Genomic DNA, 22,938 nt, shown 5'->3' with positions numbered 1-22,938 from the left:
TGAAAGACAGAAGGGGATATGAAGTAAATAACCCACACTGGACCATTACATAAACCCACATAAACTTTTGGCCAGTTGAGATAAAATATAAGCAAATATATAAAGTTAAATCAGATTGATAAATTATGTAATCTCACATTACCTCTAGCGCTTTTCAACATGGATGGTACTTTTCTTCCGTATATGTCAATTCTTAATTAGTGGCTCTTTCCCATCATGAATGTTGTAGGTGAAACTCTCAGAATTAGGCATTTGAATTCATATCTGTAGGGGAAAATAACTATTTATTGGTCTGCATATATCAATGTCACCTGTTCTGTGTTAGATTAAAACTAAGATATGTGTGTGTGTTCATTTTAGAATTTAAACGTACGTGTCTCCATGTGTTTATTTTGCAGTTGATGATAACACATACCTGGTTCAATGGATAAAATGTTCTTGTTTCTTACAACTGCTCATTTTATCTGATTTTACGTTCAATGTTTCTTTCAATCAACATATTTGTATGTATTTGTTAATATTAACACAGCTAATACAACATATTTCAGATGTTAAATTTAATAGTGAAAGTGAAAGAGAACAAAGAAACTGCAACACATGTTTTCAAGCTGATTTTGCATTTTAAATATCATATGATCAAATCTAATAAGTGACCATAGGGTCAATTTCACAACACAAATGTACAAAGCTATATGAAATTTAACATGAAACCAAACTGAGCATAATGTGTGATTATGTGTGTGCTAAATTTACTGAAGAATTTATTTTACTTGCTTTGCTAGGGAATGCTTCCACTGAAATGGATATGGTACATGTAGTAAATACTTTGCTGTAATACAACTATTTCCATTTTTAAAATTTTGTGTATCTTTTAAACATAATGATTCATTGAAACATTAGTTGAAAATGAAAGCTATATGCATACTCACATTAACTGATCAAATTTCCAGCAAGTTTTCTTGGCAATTCCTTATTCCTTGCTTCTGCTCACACTTTCATCATTCCTGTTCAGTTTCAAGGAAAACTGGACTATGTGATGGGCTCAAACTGTTAAATGGGATTTGTTGAGCCTTGGTTTATGCCATTCTTCTCCTAGGACTAGCCACATCTCTGTATCTCTGATTCTGTCTCTTGACTGCCTATGTCTGTTTGATCTGTCAGTCTTGTTATCAGTAAGTGGGATTTTCACCCCAGTCAAATTTAATTGCTTTTAGACCCCCCATCTAACTGTCCAGCTATAAAGCCTTTATTTGAGTTCAATGTGTATGCAAGATAGCCATTTGGATTTCTATACTGTATTGGGTTTACTACATTGTAGCTCTATACTGTGCACCAAATGAGACTCAATGACTGTTGTTGTGATATTTTTGACAATCACTCCAACAATGAGGTCTGAACAGTTTGTAAAAATATATAGTCAGTTTTCAGAAAATGTAGTACGGTGACATAATTTCAGGATGAAGAAGTAGTAAATATACTGTATTATTTGTAGTCAGTATATTGCAACATGATTAGTTCATTATTTATACAGGATATATATATATATATATATATATATATATATATATATATATATATATATATAGAGAGAGAGAGAGAGAGAGAGAGAGAGAGAGAGAGAGAGACGCACACAGTGTTTTATATCACAGTAATGTCTAACTATTCAGTGCTGACTTAGTTTAAGATCAATGAATAACAGAATCCTCTCCAAATATTTAATGTTTTGTATGCCTCCTCAAATTAAAAAGTAAACATGGTACATGTTGTTTTATTTTGTCATAAGTTGGTCATTTCTTGGTCAAAAGCATATTAACAAAGACATGCTTAAGGCAAGATATAGATTGTTTGTATATTAAAAGTGCATGATCAATAAATAGTAATATCATATGTGACTAAATGTATCTTAGAAGTAACACTGATATAAAACTATGGTCATTAGAATATATGTTTTGAAACGAAAACCTTTGATCAAGATGTCACATTCTTTGTGCAAAATAAACTTCATTCACTCATTCACGCTACAAATTGATGCAACTGGGATAATGGGCAAATTATTTATTTTGTAGTTTATCATTATATCATTTACCAATCTTTTATCATCCATATATGTAAAATATGGTACCATTTTACTGACTTCATATTCTATATGAATGTAGATTGGATTGAATTATTTGTCAGGTTGTTAAATAATATCATCATTCAACAGGTTTTATTTTGCATACTATTTTCTGAAGTCTCTATATCTCAATAAAAATAAGGATGGACCTGTCAAACCATAGACGATTGTGTAAAGCTCTTTAATCTATTTGTTTGATAGATGACAAAAACAAAATTGTGAAGAAAACTATTTTACGAGAATTATAGAGACATGATCGGCTCAGTTGTTGTCTAAATTCTTTAGATATATGTTTCATCACTACAGTGGCTTCCAGATTTGTAAAGTTCTATTTGATGAGCCCTTTAAACAACATAGTCTGTATTGTCAATCATTTCACGCAAATCAACATCATACCTGTATGCAAATTTGCATTGTTTGATATCTTATGAAATGTCATGACTCTGTGATCTTAAATTACGGAATGTATTTCTCTAAGCTACAAAGTGAAAATTTAAGAAGAACTTAAAGTATTACGAATTAAATCTCCAATAATCCTAAATATTTTATCACAAGTGCAAACACAGGTATTAAACTCAAATCAAAGTAAACATCTTTTTTTTTTAAACTATGAGAAAAGACATGTAGGCATAAACTCTATGTCATAGACAATACATCAAACACAATATATATTAAATACACACAACCGATAAACAATTAACAAGCTGAACTTTAATACCCATCTTAAAATTAATGATTACAAAACACAGTTCTAAGACAGTGAAAGGAATAAAATTCCACTGTTGAAGTGGCATTATAGGTCCTTTTGTAAGAAAGTAGTATATGGCTATGAAGGTTATTCATATCTTATATATGGCTATCTAGATCAGGAAAGAAAATGGTCAATCTTTGGATTATGTAAAGAGCTGGCAAAAATTGCAACACAATGTTGCAACATACGTTGATATATCTCTGATGGTTTATGCCTCTCAGAATAAAATCCACCATGCCCACATTATACTTATGTTTCCCAAAAGTAGTCTTATGGATGATGAAAGTAGCTTGCAAACATGAGCTAAAATTAGCCTAACACCGAGCATGTGAAATGGTCTGTATTGGTGCTGGTATTACTGGACAGAAGGATGTGTGTGTGTGTGTGTGACTGGTTTAGATTTTAAACAATTCTGCTGTCGTATCACTATGATATCTGCAGCATGTCAGTTTATAGTGATAATCTAGCGCTGGGCCATCATGCCGCAGACATGTTGATCATGTTCCACCCAGTTCCATTATCCTGACACCAGTCCAACCAGCCATAACACTACCCTCTTAATGCTGAGTGCCTAGTAAGGCAGCTGTTAGTATCATTTTCATAAGTTTTTGGTTTGACTTGGCCAGCGTTCAAACCCACAACCCCCTGCATTAGAGGTGGACAATCTAACCACTAGGCCAATGAAGTGATCACTGGACAGAAGGGAAATATACACCATGATAGTGGTCTTAATAAAAATGTTGCTGGACTCATAAGTACTAATTCAGGTCCCATAGTAAACCTATGGAAGCATTATAATACAAAAACAATTTTAAGAACTCTAAATATCTGAGTGCTCATGATCAAATCAATCAATATAGAAATAGCCTTAATTCCAGCTTATGTGTAGAGAAAACCAAATGATTCACAGCATATTTTTTATCTACATGATTTTGAAATACAAATCTGCACTATATAATTGGGTGCTAATTTCAGTAATGAATTTTCTAAAGTCAAATATTTAATGGACTGAAATTCCATTAGTAACAGACAGTCTCTTTTTTCTGCTACTAATAAGAATAGCTTCCAAACAATTCTTTTTTTTTAAAAAAATATTTTTATTATCAACCAATCCTGGCCAGACTCATATACCCTATGTAATCTTCATCCATTTTTAAATTGGTTCCCATTCTTCCATTATAGTTAGTATCATGACTTGATGTACTAATGATATATAATAATTGGAACCAGTCGAGGAATTAATTAACAAAACATGTACTTTATAGTATTCATGGTTTTGGCTGGCCATGATTGTCTGATAAAGTAATCTTTAAGTCCAAGGACTCTTCTGAGTGGTTACCTTAGTTGTAACTGAAAAAGTAAACAATATTTAACTGATTGAATTTCAAGCCTTTTTACAGATGAAAGTGACAAATTGACTGGAAAGCTCCTTTCTGAAGCTCCTGCCTAACTGGTATTGAATTGAAAATACATTTCAAACACATTTAAAAACATAAAATGCTTTAAGCCTTTATGTTTTTACTCGACATATAAGCTGGAACTAATGATGCATTTGTGCTGATATACATTGAGAAATTTAAAGTTATTGAATTTTTAATATGGTGCTTGCATGGGTTTACTATGGGAGTTGAATTAGTGTCTGCAGTCCTATATACCATTTCATGAATATTATCTCCCCTTCAAAACACCAGAGGGCATCTTGGTGCAACTCACTGATAGTTCATTCAATAAATAATGACAGATGTAGATCAAGAAAATGTGACAGACCGCTCACATTCCGCAAGCAAGATTAATATCTTAAAAAGAAATTCTATCAATATTTGATCAATTGTTTTTACACCTTTAATTTTTTTCACTAATTTGTGGTGTTCCCAGCTTTAAAATATTCTCTGTTCAGAACTTCATTATCTTTCCAGTACTACCTCATGCTCTAGTTTGTATTATTTGATTGTGCGAAATTGTATCACTGCATAAAAAGATTGTTACTGCAATTTATCTTGCTTGAAGAATAATGAAAATATGTGTACAACTTTAATCATTTCAGTTAGTGGAGGTTGGACGACAGCAAGAAAAGCTATAACTTCTTAAGGGTCTTCTATTATTGATTTTGCCTGTTGCATTTATATTAATGTTCTTTATATTTTTCATGAAATGACTTGAGTTATATCAAGGAATGACATATCTTTTAAACCGACAGGCACACGTTCATTCTCCTAGATGATTATTGAAAAAAAATTTCCTTGAACAGTTGGAATTTTTAAAGTATACAATGTGGAGAAATATCACTATGCATGTATAGGACATTTGTGACATTCACTGTCTGTCTGTCTGTATCACTTCATCTGGTGAATGGGTATGCATATGCTTGAATCAATGTGTTGGCAAATGTATATTACATAAACACACTTCTCGTTAAAAACGAGTAGATAATGGCGTTAAGATAGAAAGAGTGACTGATAGATATAGATAACAAATATAAATATGTGTGAGTATCCATTTATTATTGACTTGAAGAGGATGTTCTTACAAACAGTCTCTTTTTTAAATCATAATGTCTGCAATTTTACAACCAGTCACGTGGATCAATATTGATTTAAAAGGCAAACCAAAGTAATAGGAGGGAATCTGTGAAATAATTGGATCTTTTAAACTTACATATTCAATGCAAGGAATGTAAAACAGAATTAATCTTATTTTACGAAGGTTGTTCCACAATACTTTGTTGTGGCAATCAGAGATGTTGTCTTAAGACTCCAGCACATTTGAGAATTATTACAATGTGTCAGATAAGCAAAGAATAGCTGTTGCTGTTATAGGGTTTAACGCCATTTTTCAGCACAAGAGAGGCTTTACATGGCGAACAGTATTATTGGTGGAGGAAGAACCTGGGAAAACCCCGGAAAGAACCACCAACCCATGAGAAGCTACTGGCAGGCTTTCTCACATATCCACATTGGCAGAACCCGAGACTCAAACCCATGCAGACAGAGGTGAGATGGCAGTGATCCGTGACGGAGAGCGCCATAAGCAAAGAAAAATCATGCTGAAAGTTACTGCACTATAGATCAGCTGACATATCAGCTGACATATCGAACTCATGTTATAATTTTCTTATCAAACTCGTTTTATAACTATCTTAACTCGCATTGCAAACTAACTAGTAGCCTTGATAAAATATTGAGAAAGAAGGATATAACAATGTATGAAAAATTGTTGAGATGGATTTCGTTAAAGTGATGCAGCCAAGAATGTGCAATAAATGTTTAAAATCGGAGAGCAAGGTGAAATGTTCCTACAAATGTATCTGAAATTATGGATGAAAAACTGGTATTAAATAAATATGGACAAAGTATTTAATTAAATGTTTGGATATCATTTAAGTATGGACAGTACATATTATTTAATTATCTAATAAAATGTAAAAATGGACACCGAATCTAATTATCTGATGTAATGTCTATAATTGTTCTCCTAGAATGAACAAAAGATGTTAGGCAGAATTTATTCAAGGGATTGACCATAATGATATTTAGTACACCTAACATTCCTTATTGTTGACTTTATGTTTCACTAACCAAGCGTAAAACGGTACAAAATTCTGAACTATCCAAATTGGAATTTTGTGTGGGGATGCGCATTGGAGCTAAGGGAGGAAATTTTAAGTGCTACGATCAGTAACTCTGTTACAACTGTGAAACCCTCCATAGAAAACAGCAGCCCTACAGTGATTCAACACATTCATAAGTAAGTAACTTTACATAAATGCAAAATTATGCATCTATATTTGGGTAAGAAATAAAATGAATAACGTTTGTATACCTCAACGTGACTTTCAGTAGGGTATTACACATACTTTCAAATATGGCAATTTGATGTGATGTGATGTGATGTGATGTGATTTGGATTTTTAACGTAGTTTTAAAAAATGTTCAGTCATATCGCTACGATGTCTGCAATGTGGCAGTTTATAGTGATGTCTAGCACTGGGGAATCATGCCGCAGACATGTAGTATGATGTCCCACCCAGTCACATTATCCTGACACCGGGTCGACCAGTCCTAACACTAACCTGTTAATGCTGAGCGTCAAGCGAGGCAGTTGTTAGTACCGTTTTGTAAGTCTTTGGTACGACTCGGCCGGGGATCGAACCCACGACCTCCCGCATCCGAGGCGGGCGCTCTAACCACTAGGCCACTGGAGCGGTTCAAATATGGCAATTACTGCCACGAATGAGGGAGGAGGTTGATATTAACAAGTGGGTATTTTTGACTGCTAGTTGGATTATTTTGCACACTGGTTAATATCTGTTCAATCAAATGTATAGAGTTTATACTATTTACCATTCTTAGAGTAATTTTGGTAAGCAATGTGATATCTTTCAGCTGTATTTTCAAAACACTGTCTTTCCTTTTTTCAGTTGCAAAGCAGAGACTACTATATGTCTCTCTTGACTGTTTAAAAGTACGTTTTAATTATGTTATTAAATTGTGAACTTTGACCTGGAGGGAAATCAACCTATCTTCCCAGATGTGAAGAAGCTTTGGGCTTTGTATTGTTTATATACTTATAAGGTGCACTGTAATAACGTTCTGGTGCTTATATGGTATGAACAATTCAACCAAATTATTACACAACCTGTCTTAACATAAATTTTGGTGTTCGCGTTGTGATACCAGATGCAGCTGAGAAAAAATAAAGTCACATGTATTCATGAAAATAATTAATATTATAATTTATCTGCAACCAAAGTGTATCAGCAGAGTGCCTTGGAAGAGAGTAGTGCAACTGATATTCAACCATGGGTGTAAATATAATAATATATATTTCCCCAACATTTGATGAAGATAACATCCAGATTGTGCACGCTTTTCAAGTATTCCTTAAACCAATTTCTCCAAAAGCTACACATGCTTCTACTCTTAATTTTATAATGCCTAATTAGCCTACAGGACACTTTCATTTGTAATGGCTGCCAGAATAAAAAAGGAATTGCTTGCTTGTCCTTTTTAAAGGAAGTTTAAACTTTGTACACACAATATCAAGTTTAATAATAAGAAGCACAATAAGTTGTAAAGTGAATCATGTTGTACTTGTAAACGTACTAGTAACAATACTACATGGTTAATTCCCAAACATATGCATTAACAATACCCTATTTCCCACCACTGATTTTGTGATCTCTAAAACCTGATGTAACAACAATACTACATAGCTCTCCACCAAACCCATGTAGTAACATTACCATATTTCTAGTCATTGATTTGTTTTCTTCAAATTCTGATGTAGTGACCATACTACATAGCTCTCCAGCAAACCCATGTAGTAATAGTACCCTATTTCTATGCACTGATTTTGTGATCTCCAAAGGCTGATGTAGTAACAATACTACATAGCTCTCCACCAAACCCATGTAGTAACAATACCCTATTTATAGGCACTGATTTGTTTTCTTCAAAATCTGATGTAGTAGCAATACTACATAGACTTCCCCCAAATACATGTAATAGCAATATCCTATTTCTAGGCACTGATTTGTTTTCTTCAAAATCTGATGTAGTAACAATACTACATAGCCTTCCCACAAACCTATGTAGTAACAATACCCTATTTCTAGGCATTGATTTGTATTCTTCAAATTCTGATGTAGTGACCATACTACATAACTCTCCAACAAACGCATGCAGTAATAGTACCCTATTTCTAGGCATCTCCAAAGCCTGATGTAGTAACAATACTACATAGCTTTTCACCAAACCCATGTAGTAACAATACCCTATTTCTAGGCACTGATTTGTTTTCTTCAAAATCTGATGTAGTAACAATACTACATAGCTCTCCCCCAAACCCATTTATTAACAATATCCTATTTCTAGGGCACTGGTTTTGTGATTTCCAAGCCAGATGTAGTAACAATACTACATAGCTACCCCCCCCAAACACATGTAGTAACAATACCCTAATTCCAGGGCACTGATTTTGCGATTTCCAATCCTGATGTAGTAACAATACTACATAGCTACCCCCCAAACACATGTAGTAGCAATACCCTGTTTCTTGGGCACTCATTTTGTGATTTCCAAACCTGATGTAGTAACAATACTTCATAGCTCTTCAGCAAACCCATGTAGCAACAATACCCTATTTCTAGGGCACTGGTTTTGTGATTTCCAAACCCGATGTAGTAACACTACTACATTGCTCTCCGATGACATAATATTAGTTGCGAATGTCGCATTTCTACATTGTTATACTTGAAATCCTTTTGTAAAAATGTTGTTCCTAGAAGACTGCATTGTTCTGAAGCTGTCATCAACAGGCCTGATTTAATAGTATGGCCAGTAATAATAGTCTAGTTGAGATTGTTGAAGGTGCTATTTATATAAGATATTCGTATATTGAAGTAATTGCACACAACATTTTAATCATCATGAAATATAACTATTTTCAACAGTAATGTAATGCACAATTTCTTTCTCATGTAATAGAATTAAAATGTCACTAGCATCTCATGCTGTTATTTCTGGTAGTTCTTCCATATAAGGCAGATATTTGGGTAATTCTTTCCTTAGGAGGCTGTTAGTTTCATATAAATTCTGTTCTGCTCTTCCATCGATCTCTTTTCAACAAATAGCCTACGCATAGAGTCATTGTCTCCACTAACACAGAGTTTTGCCCTCATCAACTTTCTGAAAAGATAAAATAGTTTATTTGAAAACATTGCAGACACTAGCATGAAACTTTTGTTAATGCTATTTTGATCCACCATGTACATAGCATACAATATGACCTTTAAAACTATATAGAGTTATAGGGTGCTCTCAACAGCTTCCAGGAGCTTACCCAGGGTCATCACTGGAGAAGGGGAAGACCCAAGTGTGTAGTTATGAAGCCTATTACGTATGCCATCTTTCAGATCTCCACCTGCATTTCTTAAGAACCTACATTATGTATGTATGTATCAGCATACATATAGATGGATGGACAGGCTGGATCGTAAATGTGTGTGTGTGTGTGATTTGGATTTTTAAAGTAGCTTTAACCATTTTTCAGTCATATCGCTACAATGCCCACAATGTGGCAGTTTATATAGATGTTGGGGCATGATGTCCCACCCAGTCACATTATCCTGACACCAGATCAAGCAATCTTAACACTAAACTCTTAATATCTTGGCAGGATCATATAATATCTTCCTTTACAAAAAGCAGAATGCTACATTTATTATGAAAACTGAACATAAACTTCTACAATATTTTGTAATACTTAGTAGTGAGAACATTTTCAATGGCCTTGATCGATTTAATATTAAATTATTTGATTTAACCAGTTTACATTCAGTATCTGTTAGACCAGAAGTTGAAATATTGTGTCAAGTTCCTGACTACTTTGTAGTAATGATAAATATTAAACTGCATGCAGTTGCAAAACGACTTGATATTAAGGCCAATAGACTTCAGATTTCACATGGACAATAATGTCCATACTCTCATGATGAACATTATTTGTGAGAGTTAGAGTCATTGCAGTGATGATTTATCACATAATCTGCATATGAACTATGGCAATTATACAACGAGTCAAGTTACTTAAATAATGATCTAAGAAAATTTCCTAACCTGTTTTAACTTCAGGTGATGGAAACGTTGATTCCACATGTCCAAAAATGGTGACCGACTAACTGCATGGATCATTTGTTTTTTCATGCAGATTCTGCTCGTATATTGTTAATTTTGTAGATTTTTAAGGCAGCATCATATTACCATTAACTGTCATTCTGTCAGCATGGTGGTATGCATAATCCTGAAGCCAAGATATTGCATGTTCTCTTCCTTGTCCTCTACCACGCTCTTTTCTGTATCCAGCTGAAATTGTGCCACCCTTAGATTTCTTTATGTATTTGTAATAGAAATGTTTGTCAATCCTATACAAACATCTGAAGCAAATCCACAAACACGCTTTCCATCAACCGCTCTGGTGGTCTAGTGGTTAGAGCATCTGCCTCGTATACGGTTGGTCGTAGGTTCGATCCCCGGTCGAGTCATACCAAAGACTTACAAATAGGGTACAGTACTAACATCTGCCTTGCATGGCGATCAGCATAAAGATGTTAGTGTTGCGACTGGTCGGCCTGCATGCCAGGTTACTGTGACTGGATGGGATATCATGCAACATGACTGCTTCATGATGCCCAAGTGCTAAACATCACCATAAACTGACACTCTCCAGACATCGTAGCGATATGACTGAAAAATTGTTAAAGCTATGTTAAAAATCCAAATCACACATACATACACACACACACGTTTTCCACCATCAGTAAAATAAGAAACATTCCTTTGTTGTCCTTCCCATCAGCTATTTTGTCAAAAAAGCACTCAACTCTGCTTTCAAAACAATTGTTCAATATCAATATATTGCTTGTTTGATATCAGTTTCTGTTATCATTTTTAGACAGCAGTTCACACATTGTTTTGCTTTCTGTAAGCATGTTGTTACATCTTGCATAGCTTTTCCCAGCAGCTTGGAGTTACTGTAAGTTCTTAATTGTTTGCTCTTATTCGATTTGCATGTATCATCAAAGATGTATTGTACATGCTTAAATCATGGATGTATATGCTTAAATCGTAGGTTTTAGAGTAAAATTGTGTTATAAAATGGATAAGTTTAAATTTGTTTTTTGTTTTTTTATTTTACTTCATATTTTGGTACAAGAACATAAACATCAGTAAAACACACTTTATAGCTATAATGATTCAACAATGAACATTTTATCTTCAAAATACAAGAAAATTAGAATTGTTTCAACTTTTTTAAATGACACTAAAACCCTGAGCATCACCACATGCCCTATCTTCCAGCTGCAAATAATGCCATAACAAATTAACAAACATATTTCTTGCTAAAATGCTATTCTGGATAAAGTGCATACATTTGTTGTTGGGTTTAATGCCATTTTTCAGCACATGAAAGGCTATACATGGCGGAAAGAATTAATGGTGGAGGAAGAACCCGGAAAAACCCCGGTAAGAACCCCCGACCCACGAGAGCTACTGGCAAGCTTTCTCACATACCCACATTAGCTGAATCGAAGACTCGAACCCACACAGACAGGGGTGAGATGGCAGTGATCCGTAACGGAGAGCGCTTACGACCACTCGGCAACTTGCATTCATTTGATGTCACATGAAAACTAAGGATAACTAAGATGATGAACATCTTTATATGATGAAGTGAACATTTAAGTGGATAAGTGCATTCAGTTATGTCACTCTCCCCATTTTGAGGCTTAAATTGCATGCTAGAACTGGAAGCTACATCAACAGACCAACATTTATTTCTGTATTGCTGTCATGTGCTTATATTAATGGCACAATACGAACTGTAAAAGTTCTACACATACCTACATCTACAAAACGTATTGTTCCACACCATTTAAATAATAAATTATACTAAATTTTAATCAGAAGTAGGATATTGAAGAATCATATAAAATAATGTAATTGCTAACTGCTACATCTGAAGAAAACAAAATGGTAGATATTACAATTAATTACAACCAGAATAGATAAAATCCTCAATTACATTGCATTTATTGTAAGGTTTATAAGTATTTTGTGGTATAACATTTAAGACGCTACATACCTTGATACCTTCAGTAAATGATGGGTTTTCCATCTGGATATCCATGAAGCAACTTATTGAATATGCTGGTTTTGTAGAAGTTATTGATCATTCAAATCCATCAACATCATCTTTCTTAGTCATGTTGTCATCTTGACAAGTGTTGTGTTCCTCTGCAACTGATGTATCTGAAGCATCATGACCTTTTTGACAGATCTTCTTGCAATGAACTTCCCAATTTGTCAATAAGTGCTGTACCCAGAACTTCAATACTTTTGGATACAGCATTATCCTGCCACACATAATTTTCCATTAATGAGGTTCCTAAAGCATTATTACTTTCAGTTTCATAATTGTTTTCCATGGAATTGCCTACTTCTTCAAAGCCCAAGTCTGTTTCACTGACCATTTCAGTGTTATATGGCAATACATTCAAGGATTTACTTCAGGCAGCTTATAATACTAACCCATTTAATAAACCATATGTTTACATTTACTGCTAGATATTAGCAGTTAAAATACAAAGCATTGGGCATTGCATGAATCACATCTAGCATAGCTAATGTGAGTAATTGGATTTTATCCAGTCCTTACCCTTCTGCATTGTTTTACAACTAGAGAGCCTATTGGGATCCCATTCATTACCCAACAGGTGCTGACATTTAGTTTGATACTCCCATCATCAGTTCTCAGACACTAGTTAATTGTACAAATACAGTCCAACATAACCCACATGTGTCTTGCTATGTCAGGCAAAAGAACTGCTCTGCCATTCTCTGTAACTGCTATCTCAACAGCTGTAAACTTTGATCTTTTCACACAAGGGATTTGTCTCTCCATTTGAAGTAATTATAAAATAACTTTACCAAACCTGAGTTTTCTCCATTATACAAGTGGGAGGGGGATATGTTTTCCTTTATTCTTGAAACACTCAATTTTATTGCATGCACTCTGATTAGAAGCATATTTAAGATGGAATAATTTTTACAACAGATGAAGACAGAAATGGGGTTGAATTTCTGTCCTACAGAATAATGATTACATCATATAGACAAGAACTTTGAGTATGTATGTATGTATGTATGTATGTATGTATGTATGTATGTATGTATGTATGCATGGCACATCTGCCAGTAGCTTCTCGGGGGTCGATTAATTAAATACTTAAATGTTTACTACTGGCCGCCATGTATAGCCTATCGTGTGCTGAAAAATGGCGTTAAACCCTACAACAACAAGAACAGCAACAATGACACATCTGCACTATTATAGCCACCACACAGAGCCAGGTTAATTAGGTAGCAATATTTGTTAAGTTTAATTTGCTGATAATTATAACTGGTGAGATAATCCACTATCAGATTTGAACAAATTCATGTGGGTGCCCTTAGGACTGATTGAATGTATATTTAAATTGTATTTGAAACAACTTCCAAACTCAATATCAAGCTCTAATAGCCAGGGTTGGTTCATCATGCTAAAACTATTATACACATAGGTAGACCATCTCCAATCATTTCCTAAACTTCAAAGCCGATAGACAAGAAACGTTTGGAGGACATGTGCAATATTATTAATAAATCAACTCATTAACATATCCAGGATTGCATAATCCCTAAACTTTCATCAAAATACTTAAGATAACTAGTAGATTTACTTTGTGTTTTGTTTAGGAAAACAGTAACATTTCCAAGTCTGGACATATATTTGTTCATTCAGAAACTGCTCTTGTTTTTACATCTTAATGAATCTCTCTCTCTCTCTCTCTCTCTCTCTCTCTCTCTCTCTCTCTCTCTCTCTCATTAAGAATATATTTCAACTCTAGTGGTTTTTCACACACTTCTGCTGGGGAACTAAGGCCAACAAAGCAACAAATTTACTAAAAAATATATGATTTTAAAATAAATTTTAATCTTTTTCAAATAATCTTGCTAAAATATTTTTCTTATAAAATATATGTTGAAAAGGTAAATGTGTGAAAAAAAACATCGAGCAAATATTTTCATGAAGGCAGTCAGTCTCTAGGCTGAAATTTTGTTTTGAAATCAATTTCATTACTTCTTTTTAACTGCTGAATATGGTAACCATCTCTGATAATCTTCAACAATAACACCATCTTCAATTTAACTGCTATGGTGGACATATTGGAATCCATATTTGCATCATTATTATTTAGGACCAAAAATACTTCATAGGAAGTCTTTTGGTGGCAATCCCATGTTGATATTACTTTCCGTTTTGGAGGAGAACAATCTGGTGTGTGCTCTTCTTGTTAATCTTTAAATAATCCCAGCCCTTTCTTCTAAACATATGGATAACAATTTGGTTCACTATATGAATTTGTGGAAAGCATTATCATATTAATGTCTACCATTTTGTATTTTCATCATGCTAAAAATATTTACAACTCTCTCTCTCTCTCTCTCTCTCTCTCTCTCTCTCTCTCTCTTTACATTATTTGATTGGCCAGATATTTAATATAAAGGCCTCTTTGGTTGTTGACACCTGCTGTGTATCAAACTGTGTTTTGCTAACATCATCAGCATGCTAAACAATTATGAGCTCACAGTTAGCAAATTCCTCAGTAAGGAGAGTGCATAGATCAGATGTTTACAGTGATAGCGTGTTTGAGCCCAAAAATCTTCTTTATACCCATAAAAATACAACGTTTTGTACGGAGACTTCATTTATAATGCAATGGAAAGTAGAAGAAAGCAGGTTTGGATTACTGAACTATAATTTATATTCTTGAAAGCCAATATGCACCTAGCAAAACTGCACCAGAAAAAGAAACCAAATAACTCTAAGAAACTACCCCTCCCCCACCCAGGAAAAGCCATTTACAATGAGCTAGTAATAAGGACACAAGCACCTACCCCCACCCCAACATGCAGTGGCCCAAATTAGCTATTTAAAACCCAACAAACCCAAACACATGTACTAAAGTTATATTAGCACCCAATGACTCTGTTCCAGCATTTGCTAGTAAAGAGTTGGAGGTGTCACACTGTTGTTCGTTTCTAAAGGTCATGGTTTGTAATTTATGTATTCCCCGTTCTCACAATTTTGAATTTCATGTATGCATTTTTTCCTTCATGTAAGGTTGTTCTTTGTTTCATTTTGTCATTTTTTTTTTAGTTGTTCCTGCATGCTGGTTGTGAGATCTACTCCATTACCACCCAGTACGTAGGTCGGTTTCCATTCTCAGGTAAATGCTTGCAAACACTAGTGCCTGTGAGTTTTTTCTTACCTTAAACCTTACATGCATAAAGGGTCCCCTAGTGGCTGAGTGGCCTAAAGCGCTCTCTGTTATATATCACTGCCATCTCACCTCTGTCAGCATGGGTTTCAGTCTCAGATTCGGCCAATGTGGATATGTGAGAAAGCTTTTCAGTAGCTTCTTGTAGGCTGGTGTTTCTTTCCGGGTTTTGTCTCGGGTTCTTCCTCCACCATTAATACTGGCCGCCATGTATAGCCTATCATGTGCTGAAAAATGACATAAAACACTACAACAACAACAACATGCATGAAACTTAGGATCGAACTCCTTTTTTCTTTGCAGAAGTCCAAGGTTAAAGTTTCCGCTCCAATCCCCATTTTGTTATCATTATTATTTTGAAGTGAATTGCCATATTCATTAAAGTCAGGTGTGGTGCTGTTTGTGTGTGTTGTGATGTAACTGTATGCTTAAAAAAGATCATTAGAAACTTATTTAGACTCATAGTGCCTCTAACACAATGTGCAGGAGAAAGTGGGCCGAAATCCCGCCAGCTGATGACAGATGGAAGACAGCAGGCGGTGAAGCTTTACCAAAAATTACCAAACAAGACTGATAAGTGCGCCCACATAAACACGCAACCTCATGATGAATGATAAACACAGAAGGATCTAACATTAGGACATATACGAGCGAGTCATGCAAAATACCACAGGGGAGAATTAACAGAAAAAAAGGAGAAATAGAGCACTCATTACAAACTAATTCTTAAACATAGGGCGAAATAAGAACAAATGAACTTTTGAAACCAGAATTTTCTTTACCTTGCCTACAATAAAAGCACTGATACCCACGACAACAAAAACAACATAGTATATCTCCCTGGAAAAGCCATCTCAGGATGTGCTGGCTGAGAGGACATCAGACCACCTTCAAGCAAAAAATTGCATTAAAAACATCATCTTGTCTATGGAAAGCCTTCCAAGGTGGCTAGTAAAATTACACCAGAAACTCTTCTGATTAGCATATTTTCCATCATGTCAGCTTGTTGGAAAATTTCAAATGTATATAATTTTAATCATTCTTAGTTGAACAATTTTTTGCCATCACACTAAAGTGGATTTGGAATGGGCATACTGATATACGGATATAAAGACAGAAATTTCCTGAAGGACACAAGCAAAATAAAAAGGCACAAGGAAGACTTTTAAGGGCTCGAACTATGTGATAAAGGAAGATGTAATGAAGGCAACATATTACTTCACGGTAAAGTAAAACATGAATCCTTGTAAACTGTCATTTGTTTAATGGAAGAATAATAGAAACATGAATAATGATAAAAGCTCAGATTCTAGATGAGAGAAAACCTGTCAAAATTAAAAGACCACATTCCCAAGTAAAATCTTACATCATAGTGCAATCTGACCAAGTATGCAAGTGAACTTATAAATTAGTATCATATAACTTTTTAAAATTTAATATAGCGAAGTGTTCCTTTCCTACAATATTTGTCTTATGTTTGATACTAAATTAAATTGTTTGTAATATAGCTTTTTTACCTATTTAACCACTAGTGGTTAGAGCATGTGCCTTGAATGAGGGAGGTCGCAGGTTTGAACCCTGGACAAGTCATACCAAACACTTCTAAAAAATGGTACTGACAGCTGCCTTGTTAGGCACTCAGCATTAACAGGTTAGTGTTAGGACTGGTTGGCCTTAAGTGTCCGGATAATGTGACTGGGTGAGACATCATGCTTCATGTCTACTGTATGATGCCCCAGTGATATACATCTCTATGAACTGCCACACTGCAGACATCATAGTGATATTACTGATTTTTGAAAAAAAAGCTACGTTAAAAATCCAAATCACACACACTCACACATTTAGCCTTCTTTCGATCTTGACAAGGAAGATACCTATTGTTAACCATGCAAAACTGTAATGGATGTCCCCAAATTACTTATTTTTTGCAATCATTATTTAGTATAACTGGAGTTTAGCTTGTGTACTTACAAGCAGAGTTAGAAAACCAGTCTGCTTTTGTTTCTATAAATCGTCTAAATGCTTACTGTCAGACTGGAAAGCAATTAAAATCCGCTTCTTTGATGCTGATCATGTATTACGAAAACTAGTCATGGGTGCAAGGGACAGTTTTTATGATAAAATTTAATGTTGCATAAACCGGCCAAATAATTTTTTTAAATTAAACAATACATAGTGAGGTCAAAGAGGGCCATAATTTTGGATAGGCATAATAAAGCAAAACATAAGAATATCACTGACTTGGCCTGATAAATCAATGGAAATTCACAGAATAAAATGTTTTAGTACCTTATCCCCAAATTTTTACATGCATTTTTCATGTTCGAAGGCCTGCCATTTTTTAGAGCAATGTTTTGTGGTGCTTACAGTGCAAACACTAGCCCTTTCCCTGGTTAATAATTCTGAAGTACATTGCCTACTTAATAGCTAGATGCAAGTCAAAATATTTTGTCATCCAAGCAGTTTTTTGAGATATTCTACTTGCCTTGAACCAACATGTCTACTGCTATAACTGGCTAGCTCTGCTTCCTAGATGACTATGAGTGTTTCATTTGCTACTTACTGTGCAGTGATTATATGAGGTGTACATGCCTCACATCAGTTTAAAAAAAACCCACAAATCTACAAGACCTAATTAACAAATATATCCATATCTTTAATTATTAAACAATAATTGTTTTTTTTTTAAACGTCACACCACAGTCTTAAGTTAAGAAATGTGCCATGTCCACTGCATCTTTAATACCTTGAGGGTGGGATTGGGGGTCGGTGAAGGGTAACCATTGGTAACCCAAAAGCAAGATTTTTCACTAATACCAAATGGATAACAATGAAGCAGACTACACAGGTTGCATCATTTGAATTGCTGAGATATTTTAGATAAAAAGAAATTTAAAAAAGCAAAGTTAAAAAATAAGTGACAAACAAGTCACAGCAATATTCTTATTAAATTACTGGGCGTTGGTTTTCCCATTTTAGAAACATTTAGATAGTTCACTTAACAACATGGACAATTTGTGTTTTAGGTATCACCTGTGACTTTGTTTACTTCTTGTCTTTCCTCTTTTCTCAGTATCTTATTAACAGTATGAAACTTTGTTTTATATGTAACCAAAGAATAACAAATCAAATGTTCACTATTGCAGTTTTGGAGAAGACTGTCTATGCAAATACAGAAATAAGGTACTCAGCAATGTCAAATATCATTAATTTTAAGAGAGGGACAATGGATGAGTTATTGAAAATTGCCTCCATGGGTTTGGGGAGCCCAGTCAAAAAAGGATGTTTTAAAAACCTGAAAAAGAATGCAATACTTAATATATCTATTGCAAGATTTGCATATTATAAAATGATGGGACATATACTAGATCATGTTTGGTTTATGAATGTATCTTCAATTCCTTTGCATCCAACTCAAGGGGAATACATTTTTTTTACTAAACAGTAACTTTCAGTTTTCCATACACAGAGTAAAAGCAGATGTAAATGGCAACAAGATAGTTTTAGATATTTCAGCTAACAATCACAGGTATACACTTATAAACAAAGAATATATAGTTTCACAGTATGCAGATGACACCACTCTCACCCTGGATGACTTTTCAAAGTCCCTTAAGTCAACTCTGTATGTTATCTACTAATATTGTAAATTTTCTGGACTCTGTATAAATAGTGGAAAAAAATAAAAGTGTATTTTTATAAAGTACAGTAAGGTACTGTGAAGAATATCATTTAGATTGGAATACAACTTATTTTAGGTATGTAGGTACATGTATTACATTCTCTATAGAGTTAGACAATATAGTCAAGCTTAATTATGAAAGCAAATTCAGAGAAGTTAAATATTTACTTTTACAGTTGTCGGTATGGCCTTGTTTATTTTATACTTTTGTTGTTGTTGTTGTTGTTGTTTTTGCAGGGTTTAAAGAAATTTGTCAACACATGGTAGGCTATAGATGGTGGCCAGGAGTAATGGTAGAGGAAGAACCGTGAAAAACCCTGGAAAGAACCACTGACGCACGAGAAGCTATTGGCAAGCTTTCTCACATACCCACATTAGCTGAATCCGAAACTCCAACCCACGCAAACAGAGGTGAGATGGCAGTGATCCATAAGGGAGAGCACTTTAGACCATTCAGCCACTCGGGGCCCCTAATGCTTTTGTTGAAAGGAAAAGAAACATTTAGCAGTTGTATATACAAATCAGTTAAGTAGAGTAGTTTTAAAGGTAATAATGCAGTAAATTGTTAAAGTGCTCTTTGTCTCATATGGGATTAGTAATACGAGAAAATAATTATTTAAAATAGTAACAGAATGCAAATATTGTCAACTTTATAAAGCTTGTAATAACAAGCACATGTTTAATCTAGTGATAACATGTAAATGTGCATGACCATATAAGTATATGTGTGTATATTGTCTAAGTGTTTGTGTTGATATATGTTTGTATGCTAAATATGTGTACATGTAGAAAATGCTTATAATAAACATATGCTTTTTTTGTCACTCTCACTTTATTCTTTTTGTTTTGCACTCTCTTTCCTTAAGAGACTGACATATTTGTCTCCCTCTTTTTTTCTCTTCTGTACAGTAGAAAATATTAAGTTCTGTATTGGGCTTAGAATATAATGTTATATAATAATGTTAACCAATACTCCCTGTAAAGTAATGTGCTCACAATGAATTATGATGTAGTCCTCAGATGGTTCCCTGAACAACTGTAGTCTATGTTCAGGGAAATATAAAAACAAATGACCCTTTCTTTTATGGCAGTGGTGTTTTCCAAATTGTTCTGTTAGAATATTTGGCATAAGGTTGTATGACATTTGTGCAAATCAACTTTCACAGATACATACAACAGTTTTCAAATTTTGTAATGCAAGGTTTTAGCTTGAATACTTGATGTATTCAGATCCCTATCTTAGGACAACATTTACAATCATGTTATTATTATTCATATTAATTATTTAATATATTTTAAAATTATATAATGTGATCAGCACATTGTAATGCCAAATGTTACCTACCATTTGTTTGGTTATTTGATCTGATGCACATAAACGTATTTTTACATAGGTCATTCTTTACCAGTAATTTCTTTTATTGTCATAGTAATGTATTTTTTTATTAGGATCTTACTTTTGTTGATATTGATAAAACCTAAGCCCTGTTCGCAAACATGTTCAAATTATTGTAATATTATGTACTTTAATGTACACCATCTATGATGTAACATTGATTTGATACAGAGAGAGAGCTTAGTTTGCAGGTTGGATACCAGCCTATGCCACCCTGGGTTAGCATGATATAGACAATATCTGAGTCTGAGGCCCAAAAAGTATATTTAATATTGCACTGTTATCTATCTATCTATCTATCTATCTATCTATCTATATATCCATCTATCTATCTATCTATATCTATATATATATATATGTTTTGAAACTTAAACTGAGTTAATGTGTAAGGATGTAGGAATGGTCAAAAACTTGGTTGGCTACATTTAATTCAAAAAGGACTGAATTAAATCTAATACAGTATCACAAACAGATACTCAAACTATCCAAATATGTATACATGGCTGAAACAAACATGCAAGAAATTACTTAATGTAAACATATGAGTGTTATTTTTGTTAGTGATTCCTCATTGTTCACATATACTCAATATATTCCTGATAAAACCTGCAAGGAAGTGTAAAACTTGAGAAAGTTTCAAATACAAACCACATTGATTCTCCTTGGAAAAATGTACACAATGGTTATATTTTATCAAGTTTTGGCTGAACTGCAGTCTCATTTTGTTGAACCTAGAACTAATAATGACTTAATGGACAGAATGATTTTTGTGTTAACATACATATATACAGATCTAGTTAAAGCATAATAAAGATGGTCTTCCTTAGTAGATATGAATGTGATAGTGCCACTGATGTTCTTGTTTCAGTTTTTGTTTTTGTTTTTATTGAACTAAAAGAATGCTACATGATAGCTATTTTAAGTAAATTTATGACCAGGTATGTGTATCTGCCAAAAGGGACAGTCTCACTGCACCAAGAGTGACACTCACATTTCCCCAAGAGTGACAGTCACATTGCAGTAAAGAGTGACACTCACATTTCCCCAAGAGTGACAGTCACATTGCAGTAAAGATTGACAGTCACACTACTGTAAAGAGTGACAGTCACATTACAGCAAAGAGTGACAGTTACATTGCACCAAGGGTGTATGTCACATTGCTGTAAAGACTGAGAGTCACACTGCACCAACAGTGGGTCACACTGCAGTAAAAGGTGACAGTCACATTGCACCAGAAGTGACAGTCACACTTATTAAAAAGTGATGGTCAAACTGCTGTAAAGAGCAAGTGTCCTTGAAGTAAAGAGTGACATTCACATTGGAGTAAAGAGTGAAAGTCACATTGTACTAAAATGTGTGTGTGTGTGTGTGTGTCATTTGGATTTTTAATGTAGCTTTAACAATTTTCCAGTCATACCGCTACGATGTCTGTAGTGTAGCAGTATATAGTGATGTCTAGCACTGGGGCATCATGTCACATTATCCTGACACCAGGCCAACTAGTCCTATCACTAACTTCTTAATGCTGAGAGCCAAGTGAGGCAGCTGTTATAACCATTTTTGTAATTCTTTGGTATGACTCGGCTGGGGATTGAACCCACGACCTTCCGCATCCAAGACGGATGCTCTTGCCACTAGGCCCTCGGAGCAGTGTGCAGTAAAGAGTGAGTCACATCGTACTAAGAGTAACAGTCAGCTTGCAGTAAATTACTTAACTGGAAGTCCACAATTCATTAGAAAACAATAAATGGATAATTGCAATATACAAAACATGTACATATTGTTAAATGGTGAGAATTACAGCAAATTCAATTTCTAAAATCAAGTGAAACATATATGTTACTTCTGCTGACACAAATGTAACATACTCTTGTGTTTGCATGAAGTTCAGGCATGCATAATACCTTTAATTAGTTCGCCGTTTTATCCACCATTGCATTCAATAATTAGTAACAATTATACCGTTATTTTCAGAATCACTGCAAAGATTTAAAACTTGTGCATGTCTAGGTTTAAAATGACTAGTAGACACACAAACCTTAAGATATCATATTACTACATACTACTGCATACAGTATGAGCAAATATATTATTAATATTAATAATATTA

Source organism: Sinohyriopsis cumingii, chromosome 12 (genome assembly GCF_028554795.1).
Source record: "Sinohyriopsis cumingii isolate HCF-2022 chromosome 12, ASM2855479v2, whole genome shotgun sequence".
NCBI classification, from domain to species: Eukaryota; Metazoa; Mollusca; class Bivalvia; order Unionida; family Unionidae; genus Sinohyriopsis; species Sinohyriopsis cumingii.
The sequence above is the reverse complement of the archived record's forward strand: the minus strand, read 5'-3'. Positions refer to the sequence as shown.